Source organism: Macrotis lagotis, chromosome 6, assembly GCF_037893015.1.
Source record: "Macrotis lagotis isolate mMagLag1 chromosome 6, bilby.v1.9.chrom.fasta, whole genome shotgun sequence".
Classification (NCBI taxonomy): Eukaryota; Metazoa; Chordata; class Mammalia; order Peramelemorphia; family Peramelidae; genus Macrotis; species Macrotis lagotis.
In genome coordinates, this window is record NC_133663.1 from 155,666,718 (window position 1) to 155,683,828 (window position 17,111).

At 36.9% G+C, this 17,111-nt stretch overlaps 1 protein-coding gene and 1 pseudogene across 5 annotated transcripts in view; one reads left to right on the top strand and one right to left on the bottom strand.

Annotated features, from left to right (window-relative positions):
* Window positions 1-17,111, top strand: part of GPC5 (glypican 5) — a 2,040,883-nt gene that overhangs the window by 765,354 nt on the left and 1,258,418 nt on the right. The window lies entirely within an intron of this gene.
* On the bottom strand, window positions 9,514-14,911 carry LOC141491511 (mitofusin-2 pseudogene; annotated as a pseudogene).

The window sequence follows — 17,111 nt, forward strand, 5'->3', positions numbered from 1 at the left end:
AAACAGTTAGATTACAATTCTATTTCAGTAAATTATTCTAAGTGAAATAGAGTTTTTTCAGAGAAGGTTGGAGATTGGCTAATAAAATAATGCCAAAGGTAGTAGTGTCTATGTATGTATAAATATATATGATTTTTCATATTAGAATAGATTTAGATTAAATTTATATGATATATTAGATATCAAATAAACCTACCATATTCTTCCCCAGTAGTGTTTTAAATTTCTCTCATTTCTTAGCTATTATTTTTCGAACTATGGAAGTCCTAGTTTTGCTTTAATCACATAGAACCAAAAATATCATTAATCAAATATTGCAACAACTACCTGTGTTGATCTGATTTTTTTTAATATGAAAGATATTCAAATACCCTTGGTTGTAGCTGCTGAGAGCAGAGGTGGGTAGAACTTAACTCCTGATACCCAGTATATAAATCTTTCCTAGTAAGAACATTTAACCTTAGCAGATTGACATTTACTGTCACTTAAAGTAATTCTATACAAACTCTCCTCTCCCCTCCCCCCCGAGAAGTTAACAAAAAGTTAGACATAGATATCTTTATCTCTAGATTGACTGTAATCATTTGTTAATTTACTGCTCTGTGTGTGTGTGTGTGTGTGTGTATCTGTGTAATCTCACATGATTACATGGAGTATTGAGGGATCAAGTAATTTGCCCAGTCATACAGACAATACATATCCAAGTATCTTATTTTTGCACAAAATGTTCTTAGCCTTTACTTAAACATTTATAAACATTTGCCCTGAATAGGAGTTCATTTCTAAAGCATTAAAGATATAGCACATTTGGAGTCAAGAAAATTTTTTGCACATTGTAATTATTGAGGTAAAGATATACACCTAAGAATAATCTACCAGAAGCATGACCTGAATGTCCACTGTGTCCAAAGAGTACTAAATTCAGCTGGTAAACATAAATTTAAAATATAGCAGCACTTAGTTTGAGAAGCTATAATAGTTTCAAAAACAGAAATCATTATTTTCCCTCATAAACCCTTCATAATTCTACTTCCTAATTTCCCTATTATTGTTGAAGGTATAACCATCCTCCCAGGTATTCAGGATCACAACCTTGTCATTTTTGACTCCTTATTCTCACTTCAAATTTGTGATCAGTAGCCAAATCTTGTGTCAACCCACATAATATTTCTCTATATGGCCCCCTTTTAATACTCCAACTTCAAATATGTGCCAGAATGCTTTTTCCAAAATGGTTTCCAAACCATGGTACTTACCTTTCCCTGTTCCTCCCAAGTCTCCACACTAAGCTTACCAATTCATCCTATACCTTCTGGGATTCAATTGTAAATGCCTCTATTTTGCATTTTAACTCTTCACAATCTGGACCCTTCCTCAGTATGCAGTCTACTTCTATATTGTGCAATTCATACAAACTGGCTGGCTTGTTCACACATAACATTTCATCTTCCTTCTCTGTCTGAATTGATTGATCCTGTGCTTGGAGAGTTCTAATTCCTCATCTCTACCTCTTGGAATCCCTGGTTTCTTTTAAAATTTAGATCAAATATCATTTTTTGTGCAGAGACTTTTTTTGTGGGAAACTTCTCCCTCCCACATCCATAGATTCTAGTGACTTCTCCTCTAACATTAGTGTGTAACTTTTCAGTTTGTATCTTGTAGATTGCTAAATATAAACATGTTATCTATCCCAAAAGAATGTGTACACCTTGAGGTCAGGGACTTTTGCTTTTTCTTTTTAATCACAGTGTTTAACAGAGTATTGACACATAATAAAGACTTAATAAATGCTTGTTGATTAATTGATCAGTTGATAGTATGAATGATGGGAATATGGTCCAAAGAAGACCCAGTGCTAACATTCATTCATGTAAATACAAAAAATCTTTAGTATACACAATGGCTATATTCTGGTAAACTGTTCCTGGGGATGGACTAAATCCAAATTGAGGGTCACTAAGGGGGTCACATGCCCATTGGTGAGTTAAGGGTGCGTCTACCAACAAGCAATTGAAGACATTCTGGTGGAATAGACAAATAAGAACATTTTCTAAGAGTGACCACAAAGGAGGCTGAAGCAGGTATTTTGGAGTATTTAAAGCTTGATTAGATATTTAAAATGCCATAATCATTCAGTGCATCCCAAGTCATTGCCAGTTATCTTGAGTTTTTTCTTGCTACTGGACTTCAATGAGTCTTGAAGAGAAAGTGAGGCTAGTAACTTCACACAATTTGCCTAAATTAAATCTAATGTATGCATGAATTAAAAGATATCACCATACCATTTTGTCATTTTTATCTACATACATGTGCCAACAGTTAAGCATTGAAGCAGCAAGTATGGATACAGTGGGAACAGTAGTCACAAGCCTGAACAAGGCAAGTGGTCTTTCACTAAGCTGAAGTAGCAGTGGGATTTAGCATTCCCAAGAGTGTCTGAGCAGCCTTTTTTAAATATCATTCTGCTCACCTTCTGGCCTGAAGAAAGAGCTAGAAAGGTTGTCTAATAATTTATCTACTTTACCTAACTCTGATTTGCTTACTGTAGAAAGCAATCAAAACACACCCCCAAATTTACAAAAACTTTTGTAAAGATGATTCCACTCACATAGAATGTGTGCACATTTATGGACACACAAAATTCAGTATATTTGGGAGACAAACAGCTCTGTTTCGAGAAAGCTCAGTATCATATCCAAATAGCAGCCTCAAGTGAATCAAATTTGCAAATGACAGTCATTGAATCCAGAGCTGGATACATGATTTTCTTTAATGACTGTAGTGATGGGAGAGTGTTATGAAGTTGGTATAGTTTCTGTCATCAAAACTAATCTAGTCAACAAGCTTGAATACCTACCAAAAGAATCCAAAGCAATGCAAATGCGAATGCATTTGTTCTCATTATGATAAACCCTGATGAAGTAAAAGAAAAAATTTATGAAGGTTTGGAGACCTTTATCATCATTATATTAAAAGAGAACAAGCTTAATTCTAGATAACTAACATCAGAGTAGTCACAAACTATTAGGTATGGCAGAGAATTCTTGGGAAGAATGGAGTTGGCAACAACAACCATTACTTATTACTGAAGACTTGTAGATCAAATGACTGTCTCATCATCAATACTGTCTTCCATTTACTCAAATGCAATGAAATTTGTGGAAGTCACAGCAAAAATTGGCATTTAAAAGCTTATGTCATTGTAAGAAGAGATCAACAAGATAAGAAAGTGATGGAGGTGATACACAGTGCCATATTGATTATAGACTTAACCTCTCTAAACTAAACATCCAAACTGAACAAAAGTGAAGGACCTAAGGCAAGTTGACTATCAGAAGTTTTAATACCAATAGATTGGAGTCCTTTTCTCAGTATGAATAGTTCATTACTAACTTGGAGGGAAAGTTGAATCAACACATAGTTGGCAGCAATGGAGCAGAAAAGGGGTAGTCAGCTATCTGAAGTTAGGTGCCCAGCAGAATATTTGAATATATAAAGAATGATTTGATAAAGAAGATGGGGAGATTCAGAAGCTATAAAATTAAAAAAAATGAAAAATTCCTCAGTGTTTACCAGCAGCATAGTTTGATCCTATTCAAAGAAGGCAACATTTTATTATATCAAAAGTTTAAGGGGCAGCTAGGTGGCACAGTGGATAGAGCACCAGTCCTGGAGTCAGGAGTACCTGAGTTCAAATCCAGCCTCAGACACTTAATAATTACTTAGCTGTGTGGCCTTGGGCAAGCCACTTAACCCCATTTGCCTTGCAAAAACCTAAAAAAAAAAGTTTAATCACAATTGAAGTTTAAAGAAATGCAAGATTCTTGGTTTAATATAAGGCAGATGAAATTTAGTTTTTTGCTGATAATGATAAGTCAAAGTACTTCTATTGTGCAATTTCAAAAATCTAAACTATATCTCAACTACTTAATGCTTATGGAGTCAATTGATTTGGGAAATCTAGATAGATGGAACACTTCCATAATGTTTGCAATAGACCATCATCAATCTGATGATGGGCTGTCATTGAATGCATATTTCAGGTTGAAATGAATCCCTCTCTAGCAAAAAATTCCAACTGAAAAAGAAGGTTTTGAATGCCATTAGGTTCCTCTCATATGGTAAAGCACCTGGTGTTGATTCTATTGCAGATAAGAAGTACAAGGCATATAAAAACTGATAGAAGCTTTCCTGATTATATGGCATGAAGTTATCTCCCAGAATTTCAGTGATGCCTCCATCTCTATAAAGGAAAGAAAAATAGTTTTTTCTGTGATAATGATAAGGGGAGGAGGCCCTCTATTGGTCAACAAAGACAAGATTCTTGCCAGAGTCCTCCAAAATAGGCTGATCCTTCCATTGAAAGAAGGTTATTATATTGAAAGCCAGTGTGGCTCCAGAAAGATCTGAGAAATGGACAGTGGAGTTCTGCATAAGACTCCAGGAGAAATGCCAGGACAGAACAGAACTCTGTACACAATTATATTTGATCCAACCAAGACCTTGGATGTTGTTAGTAATAAGGGTTTGTGGAAAATTTTGGCAAATTTGGCCCAATTTGATTGCTCATTTGGTTGCTTTGATTTCCCAGAGAAGTTTATTAGTATCGAAGGTCACTTCCATGACAGCATGCTAGTATGAGTTCTGGATAATGGTCAGTGCTCTTGCTTTTATCCCAGTCACCATTGATGTTTTAGACAATGTCATTGAATGCCTTCAAAAAGAATGAAAACAGCATCAAAGTCAGCTGCCTCATAGACAGTAATTTATCTAATTTGAAAAGGCTACAAATCAACACTAAATTAGGAAAGTTGTGCCTGACTTTTTATTCAGTGATTGTGCACTTGATGCAACCTTAGAGACTGAGATACAACAAAGTATGGAGAAAATCTCTGCTGTGCTAATTTTGGTCTAATGATTAACACCAACCAGTCAACACCAAACCATCCATATTTGGAACCATCAGTTACACCGAAATTATAATTTTGAATGCTGTGCATAAGTTCATTATCTTGACAGAATATTTAAATGATTGTGTTGATACATTCACTACCAGAGCTAATTCAAGGTCTGGGAGGTTCTGATGAAAGATGCAGAAGAAAAAGTACTACATTACCTATCACACTGAACATCTACTGAGTCATTACATTGAACTTGTTGGATGCCTGTGAAACCTAGACAGCATCATGACAGAAAACTGAATTACTTCCATTTGACTTGTCTTAGAAAGATTCTGAAGATCACCTGTCAAGATAAGGCACTAGACAGTGAGATTGTCTCTTGAACTGAACTGCTAAGCATTCAAACTCTACTGCAGTGAGTACAACTCCAATTGACTGGACATGTCTTTTGAATGTCAGTGATACATATTCTTAAATAAATATTTCATGGAGGACTCACACAAGACAAGTGCTAATATGGAGAGCACAAGAAGTGATACAAGGATGCTCTCAAGATCTCTCAGAAAAAAACTTTGGAATCATGAGAGGTAGGAGACACTGGCACATGACTGTTTAGCATGGCATGCCTGCATCAAAGAGGACACTGTACTCTTTGAGCAAAGTAGAATTGCAGTCCAAAGTGGCCCAAGTAGCCCAAAGTGTGAAAATTTAGGGACACCTTCATTCCCAATCTTGATGGATTATTGTGCCCAACCTATAGTAAAGCCTGAGGTCATACTGTTCTAATCAGTCACAGTCAAAAACATCATTTCTTATTCTCAATGCAGAGATGTCATTTTGGTTCTTTGAGAAAGAAGGACAACAACTATATATATATATATATATATATATATATATATATATATAAATATAAATAAATGCATGTAACTATACATACAGATAGATGGATAGGAATACAGAGATACATATCTATATCTATATCTATATCTATATCTATATAATGCTTTGCTCTCAAAGAATTTAAAATCCAATATTACCTAATATGTAAAATGAGGAAATTAGACCAAGAAGTCTCTAAGCCCATTTCTGGCCTTAATCTTATGATCTTGAAAAGACACGAACATTTATATCACAGACTATTATGAGCACAAAGGAGAGGTGAAGACAAAACATGTGTTTGGGTTTCAGGGAAGACTTCATGGAAGAGATTGTTTCTGAGTTAGAACTTGGCAGAATGCAGAATTTCAACAGGAAAGAATGGTAAAAGAAATAATTCTAGGAATGGGGATATGGCATGAGCCATTATATGTAGATAAGAAATAATAGGAAGATAATAGGGAACAGAGAGTAATATGGTTTGGTTGGAAGAGAGAGGATATGAGTAAGGCTAGGATGTAGACTTCTCTTTTTTAGTATGTTTTAAGAGCATTAATGTAGAAAATGCTAGTTGAAGTTTTCATGCCAGTTATGTGCATTTAAATGTTTAATTTCAACTAGTACTTTAATATTTTCTATACTGGCTTTCCCTCTATCTTTTGTATTATACTTTACACAGCTGTTTCTCAAATCAATAGTAAGTTGCTCTGCTCATTCTTGCCTGAACTCCATCCTCATTTTTCAGCTGCTGCTTAAATAGTTCTTCATAAAAACTGAACATTGCTCAAAATTGAATTCATTCTATACTTTGTTTTCTTAGTCTTTTTTTTTTTAATCATCTTCCTCTGAAGTCAGGAAGTTCTGAGTTTTAAATCCCCCTTCAAAAACTTAAGAGCTTTGTGATCCTTAGGCAAGGCACCTAAATACTGTTTGTTTATGTTTCCTCATCTGTAAACTGGGATGATAATAACAGTTACCTCTCAGAGTTTTTCTGGGGTTCAGATGAGATAATAACTGTAAAACACTTAGTGCACAGTATTTGGAACATCCATAATAAGAACTATAAAAATGTTGGCTATTATTGGTTATTTTTATTACCCTCTAACTCATCCCTTTTCCTCAACTATTAGATCTAATTACTTAGAAGTTCTATCAATTTTATCTCTATAATAATGTCCTCCTTAATCTATTAACACCAACCCTTCAACAAAAACTTTCTAGTCTTATACTTTAACTAGTGATCCAATCATCTTTGTTGTTCCTTGAACAAGATTTTCCTTCCCTGAGTTTCAGACATTCTCACACACTGTACCCCATTCCTAGAATGCTTTCTTCTCATCTCTAATTCCTGACTTCCCTGGCTTCTTTCAAATACCACCTTCTATTGAAATCTTTTCCTGATCCTCTTTAATTTTCGTGACTCCCTTCTTTATTGTCTCCAGTTTATCCTATATATAGCTTGTTTGAATGTAGCTCTCTTCATATAGTCTCCCTAATTAGATTGAGTTCCTTTAGGTCAGGGAATGTCTTTAGTCTTTCTTTGAACCCTCCTATAATATAGGTGCTTAATAAATTTTTGTTGCCTGACTGATTATTTTTTTCCCAACAGCTTTTTATTTCAGTCTCCTATATTCTCAGCAATGATATAGATCTAATTCAGGAAAATCTTATCACCTTAAATACAACAGAGAGAACTTGTTATCAAGCTTATGTCTTGGTAACCCAACAACTTAATGCAAAAAATGGTTAGCAGCATTAAAATAAAGTGCATTCTCTCAAATTTCTTTTAGCAAAGTGTATTTCCTCATTGTCACAAATTAAATTTTATGTATTTATCATATAAGAACCTCAAAATTCCCATTTGCTTCCCAGAGTTACATTAAAGACAATGAGATGGTTTCTTTTTAAGATTTAGATTTGAAAAACCTCACAAATGTGACAAAATTCATTGGCAACTGTGCTTTGTTACAGTGATTTTAAATCAACCTTTCAGGATCCCACTTATCCATTCTGGCAAAACATTAAAAATATCATCTTACCATGTTCCTATCTCAGCAAAGACCTGCTACATACCTTTCTGTTTCTGGGCCACTGGGATCTGGGGGCAGGTAGGTACATGGATATCATCCAAATCCCTTCCCAACAGTATTATCTCTAGGGAATTCTCTTCACCCCTCCCATGGCTATAGCTCTGACTCAGTAGTGGAACCTAAGCTATGGAGGGGTCATTCTGTACTCAAACCACTTTCCAATATTCCTGTCTATTTATTGGGTTGTAAACAGATACTAGCACACACTTTGCAGAAGACACATGAACAAACAAGCCTAGGACAGTGAAATGGCAGCCAGATGCTAAAGTAAGGAGGGAGAAGTTCCACTTAATGGCCAGCTGGAGTGAGGATGCCACTTCTCCAGAGCAGTGGGAGAGGGGTGTCCCTATTCCATGGGCAAGCCATTTCCTTTGGACCATTCCATCTCCCCTTGGACAGACAGTCACCAGCAAAGTCACCCCATTCTCCAGGATCTCAAAATTCTGCAGGATGGATGTTGCTTTTCCTAGGCTCTGCTTGGGACCAGAAAAGATGCCAATATTCTGAAGGTGGGGGCTTGTCCACTTCCCATGAGAAGTCATCCCAAAACTTGAGACAGGAAGCAGGAAAGTCTCATGTGTCCAAGATGTGTCTCAGATGGAATCTTATGGGGAAGGATGGTGGGGGATGGATAGTGGGAAGTTTGGGCTTTTCCAAATTCTCTGTCAGATGACTTCAAGTAGTTACTGGTGCTGAATGTTGAGCCAGCAACAACTACAGAAACATAGAACAGATTCCTTTGGATAGATGGGTGGGAAAGCAGACTGTTTGAAACTGGTGATTTCACTTTTCAGGGGGAAGATGCAAAGGATGGATGGCAAAGTTAAACTGGGTGGGGTAGAGAGCTAGCACAAATGAAGACTAGCTTGGCTACCATTGTTCAAGCTAGTCTTCCACTGTGCTCAAGGATGTCCTGCAAGAAGGCACTGTAACCTATACCTGTGCCCATGTCTCCTCTTGATTCCCAAGTCATTTCTGCTCTTCTTTCAGCAGCTTCCTTCCTTTTTAAACCTACTTATATTTCATAAAGTGAGACCTCACACAAATAATCTGCACAGAAACCAAGGATTTGAACCAGTAATGAACTGGGAAAGAGAATGGCAGAAATTTGCAGTCATTTTGAAAGTCAACACTACACATAAGCCCTATGTTCCTCATTTACTGATGTACTGCTGCCTGATTTTCATCACCTAAATTTTCATCTGCAGCAATTCAATTCCCAACAGTTCAATTGGCTAAGACACCCTGGCCAAGCTAGTTCATCTGTCAAACACTCCTAACAAAGTGCTGTCTGCAAGAATGAAGGAAAGAGGGTTAAAACCTCTAAAACGCCAATTTAACTCAGGTAAGACAGTCCTGGGCTGGACCTGGCTATGATGCTCAACTTATTTAGTGCTATTTCAAATGAACATTTGTATTTGAGGGGCAAAGACAAACATCCCAAGAGTGGCTGTTCTCTACTGTTGTATTTCAGCTGAGGAGGAGCAGAGGACTAGGATCTATACAGGCTAATGTGACTACTGGGAGGCCTTTGGGAGGGAGTGAAGGGAAAAAAAGAAGGGGAAGCAGGGGTCTCTGCTTGAGCACTAAGTTTCTCTAATACTTTAATATGAACTTTGGCCAACTCTGAGATCAAAAGAATCATTGTAACAAGTCATTTACCATATAACCAAAAGACTGAATCAATTAAAACTTGATAAAATTTTAGAAGTAACAAAATTTAAAGAAACCTCAGTAACATCTGTAGTTGTCTTTACAAGAAAAATTTTTCCTTAAGCATATGGAGCTAGACATTCTTCCTGCAAACCATCTAATCTCCAGAGCAGGCAAAGGAAGGGTAAGAAATAACTAGCATTTAAAGGTTCAACACCCTATCAGAAACTGGGGTGCTATCATTTAAGTGGCTACTAGCCACAGGAATTGGCTTCCATGTCTTGGCCTGAGGCCCCTCCAGCTGTTCCACTTCTTCCATCTGGGCCCCAACATTCACTAGTCATACTTCCTAGAGTGGAAGCTTTCCATACTATCTTCTTGGCTGCAAGTACTGATGGGTGAACAGGTTGAGTTCACTGTCCAGCAACCCTGCCTTATTCCTGAGGAGTTTGACTTTGCCCTGCAAAGAATCAAGAACTTCAATTTTTTTTTTATTCAAGGCAGTTATCTCCTGCTCTAAAGTCTCCCGAGTCACATCCACTTGTTGACACAGCTGGGCAAAGGTTCCAGAAAGTTCCTGTTGGACTTGGTGGCTGCAGTTGGAGCCGGTGTAGCTAATGATGAGCTGCAGCTTCTCACTGGTGTACTCCACAGACTGGTGTTTGAAGGCCCTCTCCTAGGCTCTGGTGGTCCAGGTCACAGGCTCATAGACATAGAGGAGGCCATAGAGCCCAAGAGAAAGCTCAATTAGCTTCCAGCCCACTGCCTTCCTGATCACTTCAATGACGAGGATTCCCATGGAGGTTCTGGAGGCGAGGGAGGCCAGGCCAGTGACCATTGAAACCATCAGCTCTTCCTGGGAGAGAGAGAGAGAGAGCTCTGAGGCAAGGGAGGCATGTTAGGGTTTGCTGGAGTTAAAAGTAGGGGACTTTGAATCTGGTCATTATAGCTCATCAAGGCCCCGGCAGCTGTTCTTTGGTCCCAGAAATCTATTTACAAGCATAATCCACCAGAGAGAAAAGTGAAACTCAATGTTTTCCTGAAAGTAAGCACAGAGCTTATCACAGTTCAGGTCATAAATAAATGAGAAGCACTGCCATGGGACTAACATATCAATCTTACCCCAAAGGGCTACAGGAAGGAGAGGTCTCAAGCCATTTATCATCTCCTGCTGCATGGTCTTCAGGGCCCCAGTGATGGCAGGTTGTGACCCAGCCACACCTCAAGGCTCATTCTTATAAACTGTGAGAACCACTGGCTATGGGTGGAAATCCATATGATGCTCATCCACCATCATGGAGAGCCTCCAGATTTCATCAGCCATTTGCATCAGTGTGGATTCTGAGTTGGCCACCAATATAGAAACATCTGCATTGAAGTAGAACTTGTCAATCCAGCTGTCCAGTTCTGTAGTGGCATCAATCCCAGGGTTATCTATCAGTACCAAGTCATCTTTCAGAAGGGAACACTTGGAGTTGGGCCACATCATACTCACCAGGCTGCCCGTGTTCAGGAGCTCATCCTGGTGAAGGGTGTGGGCCAGCTGGTTTACTGTCTTGGCACTCTTCTTCTCCTCAGAGTCCTCGGTGAGCAGGAAGGTCTCTTGACTGTCTGTCCCCTCCACCTGGAGGAAGCAACTGGTGGTGTGGCCAATCCCTGATAGGAGAGACTTTGGCTCAGAGTATGGCATTGATCACTGTACTTTTTCCATTGCTTGTTCTGTTAAAGAAGGCTACCAGGACCTCACTGATGTCCTTCACTTTTGACAGGTAGTCTTTGACTTCCAGCACCTGCTCTTCAGTGGTGACAGGATCAACCTTGACATTTCTATGTTTCCTTTAGAAATGTAGCACTTGGTGGCAGCTAGGTGGTGCAGTGGATAGAGCACTGGCCCAGAAGTCAGGAATACCTGAGTTCAAATCTGGCCTCAGACACTTAATAATTACCTAGCTTTGTGGCCTTGGGCAAACCACTTAACCCCATCGCCTTGCAAAAACTAAAAAAAATGCAGTACTTTCCTGAATATATGTACCCAGCTGCTCAAAAATGCCACTGATCTTCCTGATAGTGAAAAAGTGCTTGAGTAGAGACACATTCACCTCAGTCTTTTGTTCTTCTTGATTGAAACATTAGGATTGGAGTGAGAGAAGATCAGGGACATTGAGTTCTGGGGAGATGGGTTGTTTTCACGAGGTTGACATCATGAGCTCTTCTGGCTTAGAAAAGGGGAAGATCCAGGCATTTCCCCCTTCACAGGACAGCTGTATTGGATCCACCCAGTCTCCAGAACCTTCTCTGAGCTGCCGCCGCCACAATAATACACCATGACATCATCCCTGAGTGATTATTGTGATAACCTCCTAACTAGTCTTTTTGTTGTTGTTGTGCTTCAAATCTCTCTAAAATTTGTTGTTCATGCTGATGCCAAACCATTCTAGTATTGTTCCTAAAGTATAGAACTGATCATGTCTCTTTGTGACACCTCCACTCAAAAAAGTTCCGCAAATTCCATTGCCTATAGGATAACAACTGGGGGAAATATATAGTAGGGCTATGGCATTTAAAGTCCTGCATCATCTCTTTCTATGGTATTCTCTCTCCCTACATATACACACTCATTTCCAGACAAAATAGGTGTGTCACTCTTCCTCAGGCTAATATTGGCTATTTCAACTCCTGTTTTTTTTTTTTTAATTCTGGCAGCCCCCCCCATCTTAGAGTGGTCTCCTCTTCCTCTTAAGTTTCTTCATTCCTTTCAAGTTCAAGTTTCCTTCATTAAACCCTTCCTAATCTTAGTTTGCTCCCTCCACATTTTTTCTACAGTATTTTTTTCTGGGTCCCTCCCCTGCCCTTATCATTTTATACTTTGTGGATTTTTTTTGTCATGTCTTAGTAACACTATTAAACTATGTAGTGCTTGAAAGAAAGATTAGTATTTTCCTATTACTTTCCCCAGAATACTTTGTACATGGTAGGTACTTAATGTCAGTTGGATAAAACTGGAGAATTGATCCATTTGTACTCTGTCATATATGTTACCATGTCTTCCCATCCCATTATGTTCAACAGTCTACTAGGTATTTATATTTGGCCATCTCACCAACATACCCAACTGTATGTTCAAAAGCTAGATCATCAATTTGAAGATGAAAATTTGCTTACTTAAGTCAATGAAAGCACCAGTCTCCCATCCAATCTTGCTTTTATCTTCCACCAATTCCTCCAATATTTATTCTTTAATCAGTCAGCAAGTCCTTTCAATTTTTACTTTGAAATGCCTCCTATATCTAGTCCTTCCTATTGCTTATTCTATAGTGAAGACCTTCATCACTTTTATCAGGCAGGCTATGAGTATTTTTTTATGTATTTACTAGGTGCCAGGAATCACACATTGTCCTGAAAGACTGAGGGCAAAAAAGAAAAGCAAAAAAGTAGTTCCTGTGTTTGAAAATTTCACAGATATGTAAAAAACAAATCTAGTATTGGATAAATGGGAAAAATTAACAGAGAAAAGGCATTAAAATTTAAAAAAGAATTTGGAAAGGCTTCTTATTGAAGGTATGATTTTAACTGGGACTTGAAAGAATCCAGCAAACACAAAAGGTAGAGATGAGGAGGGAGAACATTCCAAGGAAGGGTGAAGATTTCTGTGAAGATTCCAGAGTCAAAAAAAGTGTCTTTTTTGTAGAATATACAGGAGGCCAATATCAATAGAAGGAAGAGTAAGTGGTGAGTATAAGATGTAGAAAAACAGAATATATAGGAGATGGCTAGGATATATACCATTATCCTTCCCACATCATGGGAGGTAGAGGTGCATCAACCAGAGGTGCAATCTGGAAAAGATATAAAATGGGGCAGCCAGGGAGTGCAGTGGATAGAGCACTGGCCCTGGAATCAGGAGGACCTGAGTTCAAATCTGGTTTTAGCCACTTAATAATTACCTAGCTGTGTGACCTTTGTTAAGTCACTTAACCCCATTGCCTTGAAAAAAAATACATATAAAATGTTTGCTCCTTTGTTTTGTGCCAGAGGAGTCTGATTTTTTTCATTTTCTTCTTTGGGGTATTTATAATACATTATTATAAAATTCGGGTTAAGGTTTTGTTCTTAGGTTCTGTGTCATCTGCTGGCTTTCATATGTCAAACTTCTTTAAAACTCCTCCGAAATTCCCATTTTATTTCTTATACTGACATGATATATAGTAAAACTACAATGGGAAAAACTACAGTATTGAAGGGATAATTATAAAGGACTCTGACTACTCTATAGAGGATTTTGTATTTGTATTTGTACTTTCCTCTTTTTTGTAGTTACATCAATTGTCTAATACATTACCTTTCACATTATAAGGCACATGGTAAATGTTTCTTGAATTTTTTTCCAAGTTACAACTGCTATAATATACTAAAATAGCATTTTCCTGTGAATCTCTTCTAAATTTTTAAATAGCTTCTTATTTCCTCCTGTAAAATTCCAAACTCTTCTTCTCTCTGTATTTCATTTTTCTTCATACTCTGCAATAGACCATAGTTCTCACTGCCCTATACTCTCTGCCTCATAAATTTGAGCTCATAGACTCAGAGCTTGAAAGTACTTTTGTAGCCATTCTAATATAGCTCCTTCATTTTGTAAATGAGAAAACTGAGTCCCAAAAGAGGTAAAGTGACTTACAAAAAATCACATGGTTGGAAAATTGCAGATTTATATTTTTAATCCAGGTCTTCTTGATCCAAACCAGAGACTCTCTTACCCTGCACAACACCACCACTTAAACAAAGTTACATCTTCATATCTTTGATCATATAAATTTTTTTATCACTTAAATACAATGACACATATATTATGGCACAAGCTCCTAATGTCACAGTCCTCTCTGAAAACAAAGAAAAACAACAACAACTTACATTATTAGTAGGAGCTGTCCCACTAATGACCAATTGGGGAACATACATTTTCTTTCATTTCATCCTTCCTTCCTCCCTCCTACCCTTCCATCCCACATCTTAGTTTAGTAAGTAATCTGATATGTTATACATGAACAATCTTGCTACAGAAATTTCCATATTAGTTATGTTGTGAAAGAAGAATAAGAATAAAGGGATGAAAACTGTAAGAAGAAAAAAGAAAAAAAGTAAATTTAAAAAAGGTGAAATTAGTACGCTTTGATCTGCATTCAGATTCCATAGTTTCTTTTTTTTTTCCTTTAGATGTGTCTGGCATTTTTCATTTCAAGTCTTTTAGAATTGTCCTTGATCACTGAACTACTGTGAGGAGCTGCATTCATTCATAGATAGTTTCTATTAATTTATACAATGTTCTCCTGGTTCTGTTCATTTCACTCAACATCAATTCTGGAAAGTATTTGCATACCTTTCTGAAGTCCACATGTTTATGATTTCCTACAGAATAATAGCACTCTATCACATTCATATACTACAATTTATCCAAGTATTCCTCAATTGATGGGTATCCCCTCAATTTCCAATTCTTTTTCACTACAAAAAGAGTGAGTTGCTGTAAATATTTTTGAATATGTGCATTATTTCTCCTTTTATAATCTGTTTTTGATATAGACATAGTGGTATTATTGCTGGAAGAAAGAGTTGGCACAGGTTTATTCCCCTATGGGCATATTCCAAATTGCTCTCCAACTGATTAGGTCAGTTCACAACTCTACCAGTAGTGCATTAATGTACCAGTTTTTCCACATCTCCTTCATCATCCAACATTTTCCTTTTTTTGTCATATTTGTTTCTCTATAGTTAATGGTAATTTAGAAAACCCTTCTGATACCATGTCATGGCATCACCTCTTAGATGCCATAGTCATCTTCAAGAACAAAGGACAAGCAACAACATCCGCTCATTAGAATTTCCACTCTTCTTCTTCCACTACCTTAATCTTACTTATACTTTAAATTAAATCTCTTTCATTCAGTTTTCCATAGTTATTAAAAGCCACTGTGGCATAAGTATCAACTTTTTAATGTCTTTATACTCCATCACAACTGTGGTTTTCCTCATATATAACAGGTATTCAATAAATATATGTTTTCCTATTGATCATTTGAGATTCATTCATTTTGGTTTTTATTAGATAAAAGGCTTCTTTTGATTATTTGTAATTGAAGTGGGAAACTTTTGATCAATTATTTTTAGCTTACTCCACTATCCAGTTTAATGATAACAAAGAAAGCAAGGTCTAGAGATCTTTAAAACAGCAACAATAACTTTGCCTTAAAGTTTATTCTGTAACATGAACATTGTCATCTCTTCTTATTTATTGTTTATGCACTAATTAAGGAGCATATAACCCCATGATCATTTGGAAAGAATGAACTTTCACAAGTTGCCTGTGTAGCCTATATATGATCCAAGCCAAGAAAATGTAAAATTAACTAGGGAAAAGGGAGCTATTATAGATATGAAATGTTCATTAATAAAAACAAAAAGCAGAAAGCAATTTTCACTGGTTGTCATTTTAATTAGTTATCTTTGAGCTGGCAAGGTGTGAGAGAAGTTTAAAAGAAGAGGGAAATCTTTACAAACAATTTGCAGAAGGGTCATTTTTTTTTACTGGGCAGTGACAATTGTAATGTATACTGAATGTTCTGTTTTCTAGTAAAACAGTGCTATCTTTGTTGACTTTATAATCCCTTATGTTGACTTTATATGTCAGTGATTAGATTTTTGTTAACAATTACTATCCTCATTAACTTTCTCCAGGAAAAAAATATTACTGTAAAAATTTTGAATCTCTACATATAAATTCCATTGGAATAATTGAAGAGCATATATGCTGTTCAATTACATATTATATTATAGAAAAGAAATATAGGCTAGAGGTCTAGAATTTTTCAGACAGAATTAGGTTTAAGTCCTTTCTGTGACATTTCAGTGACAAACCCCAGAACCTCTTTAAATCCTGGACAACTTCCCCTAAGAATCATCTACTAGATTGGTGGAGGGAGTTGTTATACTTGAACAACACAAATTCTTCATTGACATACATAAGTTATGGCAATTTGGCACTTAGAGAGGCAGAGTAGCATAATCAATAGAGAACTGGCTTCTAACATATACTTGTTATATGACCCAGAAAAAAAGCACATCACCAATCTGTGCCCCAGGCCACTACCAATGCTTTATAAATTGCAAGGAAAGTACCGATTTCCATTGGTAAACCAAGTTCCTCCTCAGAATCCAATGAAATCACAAATTCAATCCTAATTCCTATTCATATCTATATGATAGATCCATTCCCTAATTCTATCTGTATCCATAGTACAGGTTCAGAACCTATAGTAGATCATATAAATCCTATTTGGGATTCTTTGCAATACGTATCTTAAAATACTCTCAGAGTAACTTTAATAGCAATAAAATATCAAAACCCACTAGACTAAAAGGAGGAAGCAGATGTGATCAGTGGTCTTACTCAAAGAAGTACCTGCAAGGGAAGGAAACTTTGAAAATGAAACCTGGTTCCTTTTAATCATTTACCTTAGGAGTAAAACATACTTCAATCATAAATTTGATTTCAAATTTGTTTATAAGTCTTTGATTCCTTGGATACTGTCACTGTTCT